This window comes from Saccopteryx leptura, chromosome 4 (assembly GCF_036850995.1).
Source record: "Saccopteryx leptura isolate mSacLep1 chromosome 4, mSacLep1_pri_phased_curated, whole genome shotgun sequence".
In the NCBI taxonomy this organism is placed as follows: Eukaryota; Metazoa; Chordata; class Mammalia; order Chiroptera; family Emballonuridae; genus Saccopteryx; species Saccopteryx leptura.
The window spans coordinates 30,064,122-30,084,694 of NC_089506.1; the positions used below are offsets into that span (position 1 = coordinate 30,064,122).

Genomic DNA, 20,573 nt, shown 5'->3' on the forward strand with positions numbered 1-20,573 from the left:
AGATTCAAGCAATAGCTTTCTGAAATTTCCTTGGCCTAATATCTTTAAGGATAAAAAACCTTTGATTACCAATTCTCTGTTCTGTTTCTGGTTCACAGCAAAAGAAGTCTTATTTTTGAGCCCAGCTATGTGTGTTGGGTTATTTTTTAAAATGTTTTATTCATCATGGCTTTGGGGTTGGAACAGAAAACTCAACACTCTATTTTTTTAAAAAGAATTGATGTATATATAATTGATGCATAACATTGTATTAATTACAATTATACAACATAGTGATTTGATATTTGTATATATTGCAAAATGATCACCACAATAAATTTAGTTGACATCCATCACCACACACAGTTACAATTTTTTTCTTGTGATGAGAACGTTTAAGATTTACTCTCTTAGCAGCTTTCATATATACAATACAGTATTGCTCATTATAGTCAGCATGATATACATTACCTTTCCAACACTTATTTGTCTTATAACTGGAAGTCTGTTCCTTTTGACCCCCTTCACCCATTTCTTCCTGCCTCTGGCAACCACTAATCTGTTCTCAGTATCTACGAGTTCAGCTTCTTTAGATTCCACATGTAAATGAAATCATATAGTATTTCTCTGTCTGACTTAGCTCACTTAGCATAGTGCCCTAAAGGGCCATCCATGTTGTCACAAATGGCAGCATTTCCTTCTTTTTATGGCTAAATGATATCCCATTGAATATATATACCACAACTTTTTTATTAAAAAATTTTTTTTTGTGGCAGAGACAGAGTCAGAGAGAGGGACAGATAGGGACAGACAGACCAGAACAGAGAGAGATGAGAAACATCAATTCTTCGTTGTGGTTCCTTAATTGTCCATTGATTGATTTCTCATATGTGCCTTGACCCGGGGGGGGGGGGAACTACAGCAGACCAGCAGACCGAGTGACCCCTTGCTCGAGCCAGCGACCTTGGGCTCAAGCTGGTGAGCCTTGCTCAAACCAGATGAGCCCGCACTCAAGCTGGCGACCTTGGGGTCTCGAACCTGGGTCCTCCACATCCCAGTCCGATGCTCTATCCACTGCACCACCATCTGGTCAGGCTATACCACAACTTTTTTATCCATTACATCCATTGATGAATACTTAAGTTGCTTTCATATCTTGGCTATTGTAAATAATGTTGCCATGAACATGGGGCTGTGGCTATCTCCTCAAAATAGTGATTTTGTTCCCTTAAAATATATATTCAGAAGTGGAATTACTGGATCATATGTTCTGGTTCTATTGTATTTTAATTTTTCGAGGCACCTCCATACTGTTTTCTATGGTGGCTGCATCAATTTTACCACTTGATCTTGTTCAGAAGTACAGCAGGAACTGTTTAGGGAACTGACATTACTTCTGGCTGGACACCAGGAAAATAGTAGTATACAGACTGGGTTGGGCTGATGGAGAGATTTGCATGCTCACTCACAAACTCAGATTTTGTCTGCTAGGTAATGGATAGATGACGAAAAATGGCATGCAAACAACTGAAATAATTTCGCACATATGCATTTTAGGAATACTTCTCTGGACAAGAGTGTAGTGGTTGGGGGGGAGAGGGAGGGAGAAGGGAAGGGGGAGGGGGAGGAGCACAAAGAAAACCAGATAGAAAGTGATGAAGGACAATCTGACTTTGGGTGATGGGTACGCAACATAATTGAATGACAAGATAACCTGGAGATGTTTTCTTTGAACATATGTACCCCGATTTATTGATGTCACCCCATTAAAATTAATAAAAATTTATTTAAAAAAAAAAGAAATACTTCTCTGACTAAACTGGGGAGGGTAGACTGAAGAAGAGCCACTTAAAGCCAGAATTACCAGCTGGGAGGAAATTTCAGTAATCTGGGTGAGACATGCCAAGGGCTCGCAAGGGCAAGTGATAGTGGTGCTGGTGAGATTGTAGAGATAAACTTGAGAAATAAATAGAAAGTGGCAAGTTGGATGAATGTCAAGGATGATTTTTTAGTTCCTGGAAAACTGGTTAAAGGTGGTGCAATCTGCTGAGATAATAGAAGGAGCATGTTTGTGGAAATTCATTTTATTTAGCAATTGTGTCAGTGGCTGGCTCTGCGTGTTCTCTCCCAAGGTTCTAGTCCCATGACTCAACTGACAGAGGCCTGTTTTTGAGTCCCTGCTTTTGAGGGCTAGAGCCTGGGGAGATAAGGATGTGCAGGGGATCAGGTGATAGACAAGGCCACGCTCAGACTAGGGCTCTTTATTTTATTTATTTATTTTTATTTTTTTATTTATTCATTTTTAGAGAGAGAGGAGAGAGAGAAGGGGGAAGGAGCAGGAAGCATCAACTCCCATATGTGCCTTGACCAGGCAAGCCCGGGGTTTTGAACCGGTGACCTCAGTGTTCCAGGTCGACACTTTATCCACTGCGCCACCACAGGTCAGGCATGGCTCTTTAAAGTGGGCATTCATCAGTGCAGGAAATGCTAGTCCTCAGAGTGCATGGGTGCTAGATTTGTGGGTGACCAGATTTTACCATCTTGGATGTCTTTGAGAAAACTAAGGGGTAAGAAGCAGAAAGAGCCAAGTGTATGAGAAATAGAGACACACAGAGAAAGACAGAGGGACCCAGGAGCAAGGAATTCTAGAATTGCTTTTCTTCTGGTTGGTTTAGGTTTCAGTCCTTTACCCCCTGACTAGCAACTTCTGCTTCTAAAAGACCTTTATTACCTGGGATGCAGCCTCCTACTGTAGATCTCTCCCATGGAGGGGCAGATAATTCGAGAATTCAATGGCTGAATACAAACAAGCCTTGAAGTCAGGAGCATAATAAGCCCTGCTTGCTCTGAGATCACACAGAAAATGTTCAGGAGGTCAGCTGTGTTTGTTCCTCTGTTCCTTCTTTCTCTCCACCTATTTTCAATCTCTCCCTGAACTTTCAGTCCTCAGTTTTCCAGTTAGCCAGGCTGGGTGTTGTAGCCTCCTCTTGCCTGGGCTGTTAACTGACATGGTAGCAGCCTGACAGATTCTGGAAGCCTGTCACTGGAGTCTGGGATTTCCAGAGGAGTGAGTTCAGATCCTAGAAGTTTACTTTGTGAATGGGCAAGGTGCAGGAAGTGGAGAGGCGGGAACCAGCTGAAACCTCACTTTCTCCCTGTAGACCTCAGGCTGAACTCGATGGAAACAGATGGGTCCTGCTGTCATAGTCTTGCTCGCACTCTCTTTCTTATAGTTTATTTTAGGCAGAAACAGAAAACCATAGGATGTTAGGATCTCTGAAATCATAATCCAAACCCTGCATTCCATGAGGCCCAGGGAGGTTAAGTCACTTCTTCAAGGTCAAACCAGGAACATTTCACTTTGCTTCTCCTCCCCAGCCCACCCTTGGACCCCAGGGGGCTTTAGGTATGGTTGTGAATGGAGATATTGACAACCTTTGTGGGGAAGGCTGAGCACCTCTTGGTCCCATGGGGACAAGCAGTGCAGGCCCTGAGTTTGGAGTCCACACGTTTCTCTGGAGCCGTGAACACAGGACAGGCTGCTCATGTTCAGTGGGTCTCAGCCCTGCAGGCCCCTGCACCTGGGATCGGAAGAATGAATAGGGACCTTGTTCCATAGGAATTGCTTTCCTCTGCTGTTTGCTTTGGGTTTTTTCCCTCTCCATTTCTGGCTGCTAACCCAATATTTGGCTTTGTGTGAGCACTAAATATAATTCTTCATTTAACCCTCAGAATCATGGTTTCCTACCTGCTTCCCACGACCGGATCCACAGGTTGGAATGAAAACAGAACCCAGAGGGCATCAGCAGCTCAGGGTTGAGGGGGCAGCAGTTCCGGGGAGGGGAGGAGCAGAAGCAGGGAGGGAGGAAGGGAAGGAGCACTCACCCACGCTGGGCATCTCTCAAACATCTCCAGAAAGGGAGGGAACCTGGGCGGGCAGCAGCTCACTGAATTCCTTCCCTGCTGTCTGCAGCCAGGGCCCTGATTCTCTCCTCTCAACCCAAACGAGGCCTGGTACCCACGCCCAGCATCTCCGCGCACGGTAGCATTCCGGTTCAGGGAGCAGTGAGGTGGAGCTGGGGCTCAGTGAAAACAAACAAAACCCACTCCTGCAGCCCTCCAGCCGTCAGCCCGCCCCCACCGACGCCTCGGGGCCAGCTGCACCTCCTCGGGCGGAGGGCTTTGCGCCCGCGCCTTCCGGCTCCCCTCGGCCCGAGCAGTCCAGGCGGCGGCGGCGGGGAGAGCCGGCTGTAACCGAGCGGTGGAAAATCCCCCTCCGGGACCGCCCGGGAGGAGCCGTTCCAGCAGCTGCGACGGAACACCGGGGCTCGTTAGGCACCTGGCCTCCAGGTCCCGCGCCGGCGCAGCCCCGCAGCGGGGGACGAGCGGCTGGGCCGGGGCCCGAGAGCCAGGAGCCCTGCTCCCCAGCACGAGTCCATGTTAGGGCCTGGGAAAAATCTCCTCTTACATCCGACGCGGCTTTCCAGACCGGGGAGCCCGTGGCAGTACATTCCGTCTCCTTCTGGTTGAGCAGGAACACAGGAGACGGCGCTTCCTACCGCCTGATTTACAGCCTTGGCGCATGTTGACACACAAATCACTCGAGAGAGGGAGCTCGGTTATGGCCCAGAGAGGGAGCTCGGTTATGGCCGTGCAGATGAGAGGCCGGCAGCAGCGCTTCCTGCGCTGGGAGGGCCTGCTCTGGCTGCCACCCGGCCAGGGGCAGGCGAGCCTTGAGGTGGGGGAGCCCCGGTCCTGCCCGGCCCTCTGCCCGCTGCTCCCCGCCCGCCCGCGCGCCTCAAGTGCGTCTCGCACCCCAGTGGACCCTTGTGGGACCTGGGTTCGGCGCAGGGTGGCAGGGCAGGGGGCAATAGGTTAAGCAGGTCATGATGACTTTCCTCTGTCCCTTTGTCCCTTTCCTGGCCTGTACCGGCCTTCATTTCTTCACGTGTGTCTGTGGGGCACTGGCCAGGGGCTGGACACTATGGTAGGAGACAGGACCACAAATGCCTGCAACAAAAGGCAGAATGCAGTTAGTACCATAAACAGTTACAGGTAAGGTGGATGTCCAGGGTCCAGTTTCCTCTTGGCAGAGGACAGAGGTGGCTTCCAGGGAGGTGATAGTGACGTTTGTGCCTCGGGCAGGACACAGACTCCCTCCTGTGGGTCCCTGGGGATTTCCCAAAGGACCCCAGATCTAGACCTTTCCTCCTGTTTTCTCTCCATCCACCCCCACCCTCCCCTAACGAAAGCCTGCCTAGAGCAATCGCTTCTCTTTACTTTCAGGTTAGTCAAACTCAGGTGTCTGGGTCTTGCCTCTGTCAGGAGCCACTAGTTTTCTTCAAGACTGGCATTAGGTAGGCAACACCCCTCTGCCCACCCCACTCCCAACATGTGTGGGCTCAGCTTTAAAGTCCCTTTAAAGTGAGGAGTGCTTTGGGCCTCAATTCAACTCTCACCTCTTGTGAGAAGATCACAGGGCTCTTCCTACAAGACTTCAATGGACTTGGCTGATCTGACTAGCTTCCTGCACCCAGGACTGAATGCTCGTTCTTCGCGTGAGTGCTCTGCTTTGTGATGCCGGGTTTCCCTGCCACTGCTCCCCTTCCAGACCATGTGTGTGTGTGGGGTCTTCCCTCTGCCCTCCATTGGACATGGTATGGGTACTGGTTCATTCCATTCCCACATCAATACAGGGTTGGTTATGTCCCAGACACTGATCTGCGTGCCAGGACACAGATGAAGTGGAAGATCTGCTACCCTTGAGGATGTCACAGCCCATTAACATCTGGATAGTGCTTTCCAGGTTACAAAGCACTTAGATTTGCTGCACTTGGCTTCCTTCTCCACAGGCCTGGGAGGTGGGTGGTGCGGTCTCTGTAGACACAGGTGACACAAAGCTCAGACTCTTAACTGTTTCCCCACATTCTTGCCAGCCGCTAGTGGGACTTACTTTCAAGTCCTACCTGTGTCATAATGATTCCTCCATAAAAGACCAACCTTACTGGGTTGTTGTAAAGATCAAATGTGTGACACAGCATATGTCTGATGCACAGAAGGCTCATTATCAGGTTAGTTTTCCTTTCTTTGGGTGTAGGAGCCTGTTGTGTGTTAATGTGAATCTCCTTGAACATTAATTCAGATCAAAATTCCTGCTCCCTTCCCTATTCCCCGGGCTTGATTCTTTCTGAGGGTGAGGGTGGCTGGGATCAGGTTAGGGGAAGGTGGAGGGTGCTACCCACAAGGTGGGAGAGACATCTGGAGCTTTATTAATTAACTCAGGAACCGCATCCTTGGCTCATCCCAGTGGGCGGAGGCTTGGGCAAGTTGGTATCCTGTCCCGCCTGCTGGCGGAGGCAGCCTGTGGATTTGGTGACAGATTCTCCTGAGGAGATGAATGAAGTAATTGTGCACTTGGTGTAGAAAAGATTCCAGATAGCAGAGACGTTTTCAATGGCAATAACCCTGAGATGGAGCATTTCACCGAATCAACAAACAGAGTTATCTGCGCGGGCTTCCCTTTGATGGTCCTGTGAGCACTTGTGAGCCTCAGAAGCTGTTCTTGACATGGACGGACCATGTCTAAAAGCTGCTATTCTCCCCTTCACTTTACTCACTCCTCCTACCTCTTAGAGGGATTTCTAACTCAAATCCTTGGACAACAAAGGCAGCTAACGGAATCCTGGTGGGTGAAGTCCTAAACCAGAAAAATAGTTCTCATGTCGCTCCATAGATGCCCCTCGTGGCTCAGCAACTGATTTTCAGAAACAGAGTAACCAGATTAAAACGGGACTCAGAAGAGTTTGGGGGGCTTTGTGGGAAGAAGGGCCCTTCTCACTGCTGATCAGAGTTGAAGAGATAGCTAAGGGCTGGCTGAGTGCAGAGAGAGACTTGCAGGATGTTTACTTGGTGATTATTGGATTTTTAGAAATGTTCTTCTGGAAGCTTGAGGTAAGAGTGAGTGGGTCAGAGTGATGGAGGACTCAGAGGAGGTGTGTGCCCCTGGCTTATCCACAATAAAGGGCAGGCCACACAACATGAGGCCCCATTCGATGCTGCTGAGAATTGTATGTGAAAAGCCCTAAGCATGAAGCAATCCTGGTGGACGGCTGGAAAGCAGCAAGAAAGGGGTAGGAGTGGGGGCATGAAGGGTGAGATCTAGAAACTGGGGAGTGACACAGTGCTGGTCTGGAGATATCTGGGGGAGAAGCTGCCTTCTCTTCCAAAGATTTAGAAGCTGATTCCATCCTGCCTTGAGAAGGTATTCCAATACCAAATTTTCTGGTAGTCCCTGAGACTGCTCAGGGATTGCTGTGAGAGAGAGTGGGTGAACTTGGCAGTGGAGAGGACAGGCCAGCCCTGAGGTTCTCTGGGTGGCACCTTGGCCTAAGGTAGGATCAGCCACGCCAGTGCCTTTCATTGACACCAGAGCCAGGCAGAGCAACATGGTGGCTCTGGAGGGAAAGAGAGCGAAGGTCAGAAACAGAAACTGTAATTAAATCTTTTTTTAACCCACGCTCACCCCCAGCAGGAAGTTATTCTTGGTGCTCAGTGAGGGGGAAGAAGGGGCGGAGTATGAGCAAAAAGGCTGCTTTTGACCTTGTGGCCTTCCTGGTGATTGGGTGGAGACGTCTTTAGATTGAAGAAGAGATTTCCTTGAGCATCTTCTAAAAATAGTGACAAGGTCCTCTACTTTGTCTCTTTCCAGATTCTACTGCCACTTTGGGGGCAGAGAGAAGACCAAAGCATTGAGCATTGGCTCCTGGGTCTTCTTTCCTTGGACCTCAGGTTAAATGTGGACAATCTCCTTGCAAGGGATAAACGGAGGCCCCACTTGTGTGGGCGGAGGCAGGTGTGGCCGGTCAGCCAGGGACTTCTGTTTTCCAGATTGGTGGCCTGTGCTTTGGCTCAGCAGGCCTTGGAAACATGCTCCATCGGCAGCTCTTCCTCCTCCTCTTCCCCGGGAGTCAGATGAGAGTGGGAACGCCAGGTGTGAGGATGCTGAGTGAGAAAGCAGAGGCAGAGGATTAGCTGTTTTGCCAGCACTCTCCTTCCAGTCCTTCCTTCCAGAGGCTGTTGGGAAGAGCGGTCTATTTCCCCTGCCTCACCCCACTGTGTGTTTTCAACTCCATTAGCCCCCCCGGTCATCTCCCCTTCCCCCCAAAACTCAAGTTGGGGCCAAGGAAGTGGAGCCAAGAGTGCAAGTTGGTCTGGTCTCCTGCAGAAAAGATTCTTGCATCTCCCATTTGATAAAAGCCAAAGTCTACAAGAAATGGAACGTGGGGCTCAACTTGGAGCAGGGACGGAAAGTGCTTCACCTTCAAGAAGAAAAATGACCAGCCACTCAGGGAGCTGCCTCCAGAATGAAGACATAGGATCCTGTTCTTCTGCTCTGGCTGCTCCTTGGGGCAAAATTCTCTTCCACTTGCATTTTTCTGAAAAAGAAATCTCCATTTCATTGGGAGCATCTCCCCTGTTTCTGTCCTTCCTCCTGGAACTCACCCTTTCGCTCTCCTCACGGGGCACCTGTGGAGCCAGCTGGAGCCTGAAGCGTTTTTCACATGTGTATATGCGATTTCCTTTCCATAATTACTAGTTCCGTCATCCTGAGCATGGCGGTACCTGTGGCTTCGCTGGCATCTCAGCCGTGGGTGACGGCTGAGGCGGGGAGAAGAGTTCTGGCAGGGCTCTAATCCTCGACGCTGGCCAGCCCTGCCCTCACATCCAGAGTGCTTCCCGCCCCAGCCTCACTGCCAACCACCCCTCAGTCCTGCTGTCTTGTTCTCTTTACTGTTGCTTACTGGGTCCTCTTCTCCATCGCTGCCCCCACCACCTTGGCGGAGGCTGCCCAGACACCTGCAGTAGCCTCCGCCCCCCTTACCCCCCTTGCTCTTTCACTACATCCCCCCTCTGGGGCCAGAGTGATCTTTTTTAAACTTCAGTGTGGCCATGCCACCCCTTGCTTGGAGCCCTCCAGCAGTCCTCACGGCCATAACAATGACACCCAATTGGTTCTGTGTGGCCCTCCCAGAACAGCTAGGATTTGGCCTGGGCTCACAAATCCTCACCTCGAGCCGTGTCCACCAGATTCCTGCTTTGTCATGGTGTGCGCTCAGTCCTGCCTCCAGATCTCAGGCACACTCCTCCCTCCCAGTGTGTGTGGTGCACACACCTGTTGCACACACACTATTTAATGCCTGTGCACAGTTCAACTCCCTTCAGGAACTGCAGCTCTCAGGAAGGTTTTCTGGATGCTTCAACCCCATCCACTACCACCCTACCTCATACAAAAAACACTCAATTCTTTAACACCCATTCTTTCTATTTTTGGTAATATTAAGGTGACCAATTGTCCTCCTTTAGGGAGGACAGTCCTCCTTTTGTAAGTTCTGTCCTCCCTCGAAAAGTGTCCTCCTACATGTCCTCCTTTTTGATATTGGAAGACTAATCTGTAAATGTCCATATTCAATCTCAATCAATGCAGAGTCGATCTGTTGCATGTGATGTGATGTATTTGTATCTAAATGAGTACTTTTTTTATAATTATTATTAAAATTTAATAGGCATGTAAGCATAATTACAATATAAAATATTTCAAATGTTTTATTATGCATTTATCATATTATAGTGTATTATTGTTGCAATGAATAAAATGTTTCTTTGATTTACAATATTATTTCTTCAATTTATTTTTGTCATCCTTTTCATTGTAAAAAAAGTTGGTCACCTTAGTAAATGATATTTATCCTGTTTTTATTATTTAAGGAATCTACTCCTCTGCCTATGTGTTTTGTGGAAAATCAGCTTCATCTCATGCTCTAAGTCTGGGGAAAATGGTTTTGGGCATAAGCTAATCATAACCACAGAAATTGGTTCAGGAGCGAGGATATGACCAGAGCAAACCAGTGACTCGGGGAGAATTTTGTCAGAAGCTTACAGGTAAGAAATTTCCTTGATCTCTTCTCTGGACTTGGAGGGGGCAGTATGAACCCCAGAAATTTTGGCAGTTGGCATAAGAAGAAAGCTAAGTCTGCAGAAAGCAAAGCCAAAACACTGAAAGAAAGAAAATGGGTCCTTAATGTCATTGTTGAGCAGCTGAATCAAACTGAGCCTGAAGCCAGCCTTGGCCCTGGATTTCCAGTTACATGCAGTTACTGGTTAGGCCTGTTGGAATTGCCCTCTTTGGTTTTAGAGGAAAGTCCTAATGCACTCACTCCCTTTCTCTCCTCATTTTATTTTTTCTTGCTGTCTTTCTGGTCACTCCTTTAACTTTCTCCAGGTTTCTCTTCCTTTTCCTCTTCCTTAGGGGTTCATCCTTGTCGTCACTTACAGACTGGAGGACCCCAGAGTCTTGTATGACTTCAGTGTGTTCTTGTCTTCAAATCGGTAACACCTGAGGTCCAGGCAGTACTATCTGACAGCTTTCCAGCATCTCTTATCTGGTTCTACAAACACCTCAAACTCAACAAGCTCAGAACGGAACTCTTTATCATTCCCCACAATCCTGTTCCGTGTCCGTATTGCCTACCTTGATAACACAACTATCTTTCCTGCTTATCAAGCTGGATGCTGGATGTTATCTTCCTTCCAGCATATGTACCACCCATGCGGTTAGTCACCACGTCCTGTCTGTTCTCCCCTGAAATCCACCAGATCTGCTCTTTCCATTGTATTCTCACCCCATTGCTTTAGTTCCGGTGTGTCATCTCTCACCAGACAAAGACAGGGCCCTGCAGGGCAGCATCCTCCAACTCCGCCCAGTTACTTTCTTTTTTTTTTTCTTTTTTTTTTGTGTGTGTATTTTTCTGAAGCTGGAAACAGGGAGAGACAGTCAGACAGACTCCCGCATGCGCCCGACCGGGATCCACCCGGCACGCCCACCAGGGGGCGACGCTCTGCCCCTCTGGGGCGTCGCTCTGTTGTGACCAGAGCCACTCTAGCGCCTGGGGCAGAGGCCAAGGAGCCATCCCCAGCGCCCGGGCCATCTTTGCTCCAATGGAGCCTTGGCTGCGGGAGGGGAAGAGAGAGACAGAGAGGAAGGAGAGGGGGAAGGGTGGAGAAGCAGATGGGCGCTTCTCCTGTGTGCCCTGGCCAGGAATCAAACCCGGGACTTCTGCACGCCAGGCCGACGCTCTACCACTGAGCCAACTGGCCAGTGGTTCTAAAGTGTAAATCTGACGGGGGCCTGAACTCTGCCTAAAGCAGACACTTTCTCCTTTCTCACCTAAACTCTATCTCCCAGAACCATTCTTGTTTAATCTAGGCCTTCTAATTTTCTGGCAGGGTTTAGGTCTTCCATGCCTTTGCCTAAGCCCCCTCCCCTGTCTGTAGTACTGACCTCTCCACACCCCTTTTATCAAATTTTTCTTGCTCTTCAGACTTAGGTGCGCCACCACCCCTTGTCCCCCTTCCCTGCCAACTTCTGTGTCCAGTATGCTGACCCCTCTTCCAACCTTGACTTTGAGACTGTAAGTTCCTCGAAGGCAAGGACAGGGGACTCCCAGCCCCTCCCGTGGAGCCTCGCACACAATGGAGGACCAAATCCCACAGTTGGTCCTTATCTCCTGCTTCAGGCTGTGAGCTCAGTGAGGATGAAGGCATCTGGTATCCTCAATCCCCAGCAAGCTGTGGCCTTTAGCAAGTGCTCAGTAGATATCTAGCCAAGCCAAGGAATGAACAAATGAATGAGCTAAGGGGTGGGGTGGGGGTGGGAGCTTATCCCCAGGAGCCCCATCCAGCCCGGAGATAAGCTTGTCCTGTAGGGAGAACATTGGGACATATCTGAAGGGGCCTGAATTGTCTCCCATGGTCCTCTGCTGGGCAGCAGCAGCAGGTGTGAAGAGGAACTGAGATGTGATCATGGGGCAGTTAAGAACACTTTGATCTCTAGAAATCCCAGGAAAATGCCTTTTGCTGCTTTGGGGAGCAGACACAGAGAAACTTGCAGTCTATTAGGGAGTGGACAGATGCTCCGGCTTCCTTTGCTGCTCTTCCCTGTGTGTTCTTGTTCCCTGTCCCCTGTCCCCTGTCCTTGTCCCTGCCCCCATGCTGCTAGGCCCAGCTGTAGCCTGTATCCCTCAGGAGGCCTTCCGGGACCACCAGCACCTGATCCCTTTCTGCTGGGGGCGGGGAGGCCCCATCTCATTTTTAGGCAGGTGTTAAGGCCTCAGCACCTGATGGAGTCATATGCTTGTGGGAAGGTGGGAGTGGGGGAGCCTGATGCTGACCAGTGGATCCCAGGGCGGCCGCAGTAGGGGAGAGGGCGCGAGTTCTGAATGGAGAGTGTGGAATTATGATGAAAACTACTGATAATCACAACCACATGATGGGAACTCCTAATCCCCTTTCCAGCAGGCCTATTAATGAGGTCACATTCTGTGGAGCGGGATGGGATTTCCAGGCCCTCTTCTCCCTCTCCTGCCCCCTCCTGCAGTGGGATGCAGCGAGGACCGGTTTCGGCACAGCTCTGCAGCGTGCTCGTGGGCCCAGGCTGGGCTGACACCAGCACAGGCTCGGCGCCGGAGGGCAGCGCTCTGACACTGCGGCCAGTACCACTCATCTGTGTTCCCACCCAGCCCGGAACTCTGGCACGTCCCCTCCAGGAAGCGAGGCCCTGTTCTTTGAGGGCGGGAGAAGGGAGGGGGATTCAGGGCCTAGGACAGCAGGGAGCTGGACAGGAGGGAGCTTAGGACAAGCAGAACTGAGCAAGAGGCAGCTCAGAGGCCACTTGAAGCAGTGTCGGTCTGTTCTGTAGTCTAGAGTGGCCACACGGACTCTCCCCCCTGTTCTATAGTCTAGAGTGGCCACACGGACTCTCCCCCCTGTGGCAGTGGGTGCGTCCCTGCCCAGGGCCCATCCACTACAGCACTGTGCAGCCGTCATGTTTATTATTACTGCCTCGCCCCCTCCTCCCAGCGCCCCTCCTCTCTGCCTTCCTTCTGCTTTCTCCAGACTCCAAGCACCGCCCTTCTTCTCCCTTGGAAGAAAGCTCACAGAATTACCCTTTTGTAGGGATATTTGAATTTTATTAGGGTTTCTCAAGGCCAAAAGTCTTTAAGAAATGCAATAATATTGGTGGAATCTGACAGCTGTTTTGGAGGAGGTTAAAACACAAGAGGGCCTCCCTCCCTTCCCCGCCCCTTCCTCCTTCCCTATGTTCTTCCAGGACATACTTTGGGTTAGGCCCTGAGCGTGACCTGGGGATGTAAAGGGGTCTAAGACCAGGCACTTGCCTTAAAGACGCCCTCACGGTCTTTCCACAGGGTGTGGGGGGGGGGGGCACTCCCCATTTTAATAAAGGGCTGGTCTTCCAGAGGAGTGAGGTGGGAATGAAGTCTCTTCTGCCTCCAGCTGGGCCTTAAACGGGCTCTCTCTGGGGCAGTTCAGCCCTGGAGGAACGGGGCTCCCACGCCCGTTTGCTGGAGCTGAGGACACCCAGCGAACAGTAGCGGTTTCCTGAGTGTGGACCCTGTTGCGGCTCTAGTGACAGTGAAAAGATTTGCAGCTGGAGGCCTAGCCCAGGGCCTGTGGGTGGTCATGAGTATCTAAGTATGGGGACAGACCACTGTTGCGCCCCCTGTCCACACCCAGAGCTGGGAGGCTGGGACCCAGAATCTAGCTCAGTGCTCTCCTGGTTTGGGGACTTGGAAAGGGCTGGTAGCGGAGGGGCAAAAACAGAGTTTGGCCCTGCTTCAGCCAGATTTCTAGAGCTGCTGTGGGCTGTGGCATCTGTGTTCCGTGGCCCGAGCAGGACAGCTCTGCCAGCCCTCCCTATCCCTTCCTCACGACCCCCCAATCAAGAACCTGTCCTGTCCTCCGGCCTGTCCCTGAGGAATCTTGCTCGCCACTGGTCCACAGCACTGGCTATGTAACTCACAGGGCCCAGCACACAGGGAAAACACAGGCTTTCTCACTTAAAAAGTTATTTAGAATCTCAAGATGGCCACAGCAGAGCATTAAGCCAGTGCGGGCCCTTCAAGTGCCATAAAGCCAGCCCTGGCTGCCCAATATTTGCTTCTCAAAGGGGGGGGATTTGGGGGGCCATCTTAGAAAATATCTCAAAAATGAGAACTTTCGGGCCCCGGTGACAGTCCTGCCTGACGCTCTGGGATGGAAAGTGGGTGAGGCCACCTGCTCCAGTTCTCTCGTGAAAGGTGGGTTCCTTGGCTCTTCCTCTCACCTGTTTTCTTGTGAATCTTCATGTCAGAGAGTTTGGAAGGAGGGGTGTATGGGTGTGTGCGCGCGCACGTGAGCGTATGCATGTGCGTGCCCGAGGCTGAGGCGCCTTCTGAAGACGGAATGGCCGTATACAGTCAGGCTTTGGTTTCCTATGGAATGGCCGTATGTAGTCAGGGTTTGGTTTCCTATGGAATGGCTGTATACAGTCAGGGTTTGGTTTCCTATGGAATGGCCGTATACAGTCAGGCTTTGGTTTCCTATGGAATGGCCGTATATAGTCAGGTTCTGGTTTCCTATGGAATGGCCGTATACAGTCAGGGTTTGGTTTCCTATGGAATGGCTGTATACAGTCAGGGTTTGGTTTCCTATGGAATGGCCGTATATAGTCAGGGTTTGGTTTCCTATGGAATGGCCGTATACAGCCAGGGTTTGGTTTCCTATGGAATGGCCGTATACAGTCAGGCTTTGGTTTCCTATGGAATGGCCGTATACAGTCAGGGTTTGGTTTCCTATGGAATGGCCGTATACAGCCAGGGTTTGGTTTCCTATGGAATGGCCGTATACAGCCAGGCTTTGGTTTCCTATGGAATGGCTGTATACAGCCAGGGTTTGGTTTCCTATGGAATGGCCGTATATAGTCAGGGTTTGGTTTCCTATGGAATGGCCGTATACAGCCAGGGTTTGGTTTCCTATGGAATGGCCGTATACAGGCAGGGTTTGGTTTCCTATGGAATGGCCGTATATAGTCAGGGTTTGGTTTCCTATGGAATGGCCGTATATAGTCAGGGTTTGGTTTCCTATGGAATGGCCGTGTACAGGCAGGGTTTGGTTTCCTATGGAATGGCCGTGTACAGGCAGGGTTTGGTTTCCTATGGAATGGCCGTATACAGCCAGGGTTTGGTTTCCTATGGAATGGCCGTATACAGCCAGGGTTTGGTTTCCTATGGAATGGCCGTATATAGTCAGGGTTTGGTTTCCTATGGAATGGCCGTATACAGGCAGGGTTTGGCTTTCTATTAACCTCTGCCCCAACCCTGTCCTTCGGGAGGAAATGCAGCGCTGGGTGCAGTTCCTGTTGTACAGGTGACTCAAGGCTCTGGCCAGTCTTTTTCCTGCTGTCCCCGTGCTGAGGCAGACCCTGTCATCCCCCCAGCTGCACTGCACAAAGATCAACAGTGCAGAGTGCCTGGGAACTCATGCTGAGAGCAGAGATGGAAGTTTAATGGGCTTGCTCCCAATAAGACAGGACGTGAATAAATTACCTGGCCACAGCTGCCGTCCTGGTGGGAAGAGAAATGTGGCAAAGCAGGAAGGAATGGATTTACAGGATGGCGGGTCACAGGGTACTGGCAGATTCAGTGGCACTGATGCTGGGGAGAAAAGCTGCCCTCCTCCACGTGACTGTCAACCCTCCGAGTTGCCAGTTATTAGCTGCCGGCCTCCTGGGTCGCCAGTGCTGTGGAGGTTACAGAAGGGGTATCCATTCTAGCTGCTTCCTGTGAGTGAGTTCATGGCCTGGTTGGAGATACCACACTGGCCTCACCTCCTTGGGGACAGGAGCAATGCACTGGGCGAGGCCCCTGCTGAAGAAAGGCTGACTGATTAAACTGAAAAAGTGGTGGCAAACTGTAGCAAGGAAATCAGCTTTTCAGAATTCAGTCAATAAGGATTCAGAACCATGAAAAATAACTTCCGTTGGCTTGAGGTGGAGAGTTGAACGACTATTGAACTTCCACTTCCTTGTCTGAGCTGCATCTGATTTACATTGTTGGGAGCTGGAGAGAGTCGGGGTGTCAGGCAGTGCAGGGCAGAGGCTGAGGACAGAAGTGTTGGAATGAGGGCGCCATGGCTTCCAGTGCTGCTCAATTTGAACAGCTGTGTGGTTTGGGGTAAGTCAACTTACCTTTTCTGAGCTTCATTCTCCCACATGGATATGGGGAGAAATAGTACCTGCCTCATAGAATTGCTGTGAAAATTACCTAAAATATCCCCCCGAAAACGCTTAGTCGGATACCTGGAATGTAAGAGAAACTCAAGAAGTGGTGGCAGCCTTTTATTATTAGTAGTATTTATTTTTTTATGTTTTACTTTTTTTTAAAGATTTTATTTATTCATTTTTAGAGAGATGAGAGAGAGAGAGAAAGAGAGAGAGAAAGAGAGAGAGAAAGAGAGAGAGAAAGAGAGAAAGAGAGAGAGAGAGAGAGAGAGAGAGAGAGAGAAAGGGGGGAGGAGCAGGAAGCATCAATTCCCATATGTGCCTTGACCAGGCAAGCCCAGAGCTTTGAACCAGTGACCTCAGCATTTCCAGGTCAACGCTTTATCCACTGTGCCACCACAGGTCAGGCTTTCAGCCTTTTATTATTAACTACAAAAACACAAAGCAGAAAAGAAAAAGAGAAGATATCTTAATGGTTGGCATAATTAAAGTCAACATCAATTGTAAGAAAAAAATTATGTTCACTGTAAATTACCTTTGAAGACTGTTTCTATTAAACAGACAAGTTGTGATTATATATAAACACTTAAAATTTACATGAATGTTATGAGGATGGTATATGTTTCTCTTCCCTCTATCTGCCTCGCCTCCCAGGGTCCCCTGAGAAGTCAGAGTTGAACAGGATCTGGGACTCAGGTGGTGTTCAGTGGCACTGTCACTGACACATTCAAGAGGTCAGGATCCCAGAGAGGGTCATGAGAAATGTGGTTACCACACTCCAGTGGTAAGATTCAAATAATTTAACAACTGGTTCTCTGCCTTAATGACCATTTTAAGTCAGGGGTTGGGAACCTATGGCTCATGAGCCAGATGTGGCTCTTTTGATGGCTGCATCTGGCTCGCAGACAAATCTTTAATAAAAAAAAAAAATAACGTTAAAAATATAAAACATTCTCATGTATTACAATCCATTCATTTCCTACCACTCATGTTCATGGTTGTAGATGGCTGGAGCCAATCACAGCTGTCCTCCGGGACAACACCAAATTTTTGTTGGCTAATGCGTAAGGCACATGGGTCGTTGTATGGCTCTCACGGAATTACATTTTAAAATATGTGGCATTCATGGCTCTCTCAGCCATAAAGGTTCCCAACCCCTGATTTTAAGTATAAAAAAATAGCCTGACCAGGTGGTGGTGCAGTGGATAGAGCGTCAGACTGGGATGCAGAAGAACCCAGGTTCGAGACCCCGAAGTTGCCAGCTTGAGCGCAGGCTCATCTGGCTTGAGCAAAAAAAAGCTCACCAGCTTGGACCCAAGGTCACTGGCTCCAGCAAGGGGTTACTCGGTCTGCTGAAGGCCCGCAGTCAAGGCACATATGAGAAAGCAATCAATGAACAACTAAGAAGTCGCAACGCACGATGAAAAACTAATGGTTGATGCTTCTCATCTCTCTCCGTTCCTGTCTGTCTGTCCCTATCTCTGCCTCTGTAAAAAAAAAAAAAAAAAAAAAAATATATATATATATATATATATATATAAATATATACCAAAAGGTAGTTTATTATTTCATGCATTTAATACTTAAATAAGAACAATAAAAGAGGTACACAAAACTAGATTATCTGATAAAAGTTTTAAAATATTAATGAAAAAATATTAAATCATATCTGGCACAAAACAAGAAAACTGTTATTTAAGATATTTCCATATTGTTTCTTCACGGATGTCCTCACTTGCACTTTTTTTTCACCTATGGATTGAATGAACGTTATTACTATGGGTGCTTAGAATGTGCTATTGTGCATATAAATGTTAAAAAAAGAGCAAGGATTGTGAGTTTGTGATTTCCACATTGGGCACTGCGCAGGTGCCCACCTTAGAGAGCACCCTGATGACAAGTGCCACTTTAACAACCGGTTTGCTGAACTCAACAAGACATTAGGTATTCGTTCTGCTGAACCGGTGCGAACCGGCTGAACCCCACCGCTGGCTCGCTCCTTTAGCAGACCTTGCTCTGGCCGTATGTCAACAGGTGAGCATTGAATTGTACATAGAATATGTGCCACTGAGCTGAGGAGATGGATCTCAAGGAAAAGAAAAGGTTCTTGCCCTTCGGGAGCCTGCACTCAGCCTCTTCCGGGGCATGGCCAGGGGCCAGCCGTATTAGCGCAGCAGGGCACCTGGCCTGTTGCTGACCAACACATACAGTAAGGAACCAAGGGAAGTGGGGGAGGGAGGGAATGGTGGAGTGGGCAAGAATATCTATCCTGGAGATGATTAAGATGAGTAGGCATAAACTCCTGGCTTGCGATGCTGTAGCTGCAGTTTCAGAGGCGAGGAGGTGGTGCCCCTGAGCATTATTAACATGTCAGGTATCAAGTGTGAGGCAGCATCGTGTGACGACAGACCGACCCACTTGGGTTTGGATCCTGGGTCTGCTATCGACTGAGTGACTCTGGGCAAGTTACTTAATCTCTCAAAGCTCTAATTTCTTCACTTACTGAGAATAAAATAAAAGAAATAATAGCAGTGTGAGATCATATAAGTAAAGCACTGTGCATAAAGTTAGTTTTTTTTAACAACTTTTCCAGTTGGGTGTTAGCATACTCATTTAACAAAACATGAAACTAAGCTTGAGCTCTTGTTTCCTCATCGACCTCCCTCCCAACCTCCTCACTACACCCACCCGACTCCTCCAGCTCTCCCGAGCTCTTCTCCAGGTCTGATCTCATTCACCCGTCTTCTGCATTTTGTGTGAAAGACAAAAGTGAGCCCTCAGGTCCTTGAAGGGGCATAATTATAAGACTAGAGAGAGCAGTTGGGAGAGGTCAGAGAAAAGAGAGCGGATGAGTCAGGAGTGATGACATGTAAAGAGCAGAGGAACAATGGCATCTCTGGGCCTGAAGGCTCAGGAGAAATGGGGCTACGGGCAATGTGTTCTGAATGGGGCAGGAGCCTGGAGAATGAGTCTGAAGACCTCCACGTTGGCCCGGCTTGGGAGAGAATGGGTGGGCTGGATGGGGCGGAGGGAAACCGGGCGCCTCGTAGAACCATGTGGGAGAGAAAACTGTGCACTGAGGGGAGGCACAGTCAACAGACCGATGGAGAATGAGAGGCATTGAAGTGAGGGGACTTGGCCGGAGTCTAATGACATCATGTCCCTATCACTGGAGGACCCCAAACTCGGGTTACATGGGAATATTTGTACATGGAATAGGGGTTATGGATTTATTCTTTTTAAACTTGTAAGGATTTAATTTCCAAATCTGATTCTTTTATTTGCTTCTGTATCTTGTCACATGTTTGTTTTCCCTGATGCCATGCCCACGAGGGCCCCTCGAGGACACGAATACACAAAAGCACTGCCCGCTCAAGGATCCGCACGTTGTTTTCATTAAGGAAGACTGTGCGGGATGGGAAGCCTGCGAACACCTGCTCTGAAGCTGGTCTGCGTGTGCGGGTGTGACGGGTCCGCTGGAGCAGTTATGTGAAAGGGAGGAATCGCAGCGTGCCAAAGAGGCCCCTCCACGCCCAGGAGCCGAGGTTAGTGGTGAGAGAAGTAGCTTGAGCCCTTCGTTTGACTGGAGGAGTGTGGCAGTCTCCAGGAAGGTGAAGGGAAGGTGTACATGTGCCCAGGCACTTGTGGGTGCAGGGTTGATGTCAGCTTAACGTAGAACTTGACCTCACCCTTCCCAACTGTGGGGCTGTGAGCCTCCCTGTCCTCTTTAAATGGCAGTAACAGTAACGCGGAGCCGCTGACCCGTGGTGGTTCAACTGAGTGGAAACTCAATAAGCACACACTCTCTTCTCTTCGTTTGCAGGTTTTCTGAGGCCAACATCTTCATGTGTCAAAACTCTCTTGCCTCCTGATATACTTGGAAGCCACTGGGTAGTTATTCAAACTGCAAAGCTGCCAGAGTCCTCCTCTGCCAGCTCCTGCTTTCTGACGAGGCTCACCTGGCTGACTTCTGTCTGGGCAGGTGAGATGGCAGGCAGCAGATGGGGAAGTTATTTTTAGCACCCTGCATAGGATGACGTCTGTGACTTTTAAGGCCACATACCTGCTGACCAGACATATGCACGCAGACTCAGCATGCAGCGAAGAAGACATTTCAATAGGGCAGTGCCAGGAAGGGACCTCCCGCTGCTCCAGGCAGACACGAGCATTCTGCACTCTGCTGTAGCCGGCGTGCAGGTCGAGGTCCCATGCTGCAGAATTTTATTTCTGAAGGTGTCACCTTTTTACACAACTCTGTAGAACTGCACGCAGCACCATCCCTCCCTACACTTCTTCTCTTAGTCTGGTGAATTCCTTACAATCTTCTTACGTTTTCCCCTGACACCTTGGGCCTTGTTAGGCACCTCATGGGGACTGCCATAGCAACTCTGTTACAGCCCTTCACACACTACTGTTACATGCACTATTGTAACACACACTGGGACTACATCATTCACCTCTTAAACCAGTCCAGCGGTCT

General features: G+C 49.4%; 1 long non-coding RNA gene across 1 annotated transcript; it reads right to left on the bottom strand.

Moving 5' to 3' along the window:
• Positions 1 to 322: 322 nt before the first annotated feature.
• Positions 323 to 4,563, bottom strand: LOC136404073 (uncharacterized). The gene is made up of 3 exons (XR_010751224.1): positions 3,865 to 4,563; positions 3,415 to 3,560; positions 323 to 3,205 (listed from the first exon to the last, which is right to left on the bottom strand). It is a non-coding gene; the product is annotated as an uncharacterized lncRNA (long non-coding RNA).
• Between the last annotated feature and the right edge of the window lie 16,010 nt (positions 4,564 to 20,573).